The following is a 685-nucleotide window of genomic DNA, read 5'->3' on the forward strand; positions in this document are numbered from 1 at the left end:
TGGTGCACCCAAATTCATAAAAACAACACTACAGGACTTAAAGACACAGATTAATCCCAACTCAGTAATAGTAGGGGACTTCAATACCCCACTGTCTCTATTAGACAGAGTAGCTGGACAAAGAATAAATAGAGACACATCTGAATTAAATGATACCATACTTCAAATGGACTGAATGGATATCTTTTGAATATTCCACCCACACACCAAAGAACACACTTTCTACTCAGCAACCCATGGAACTTTTTCAAAAATTGGCCACATACTGGACCACAAAACAAACCTCAACAAATACAAAAAAATTGAAATAATTCTATGCATTCTATCAGATCACAACGCAATAAAGCTCAAAATCAACACAGGACAAAGCCCTAGTCACTACATGAACTCATGGTGATTAAACAACACACTCCTAAACAATGAGTGGGTCAAAGGAGAAATTAAGAAAGAAATAAAAAATTCCTGGAATTCAACAAAAAGGGCAATACAACACAACACAACCTATGGGGCACTTTGAAAGCAGTCCTAAGAGAGAAGTTTATAGCTCTAAGTGCCTACATTAAAAAATTAGAAAGAGCCCAAATAAATGACCTAACACTGCAACACAAGGCACTGGAAAGGCAAGAACAAATGAAACCCAAACCCAGCAGATGAGAAGAAATAACAAAAATCAGAGCAGAAACAA

Source organism: Nannospalax galili, unplaced genomic scaffold (assembly GCF_000622305.1).
Source record: "Nannospalax galili isolate Female #2095 unplaced genomic scaffold, S.galili_v1.0 scaffold753, whole genome shotgun sequence".
Taxonomy (NCBI): domain Eukaryota; kingdom Metazoa; phylum Chordata; class Mammalia; order Rodentia; family Spalacidae; genus Nannospalax; species Nannospalax galili.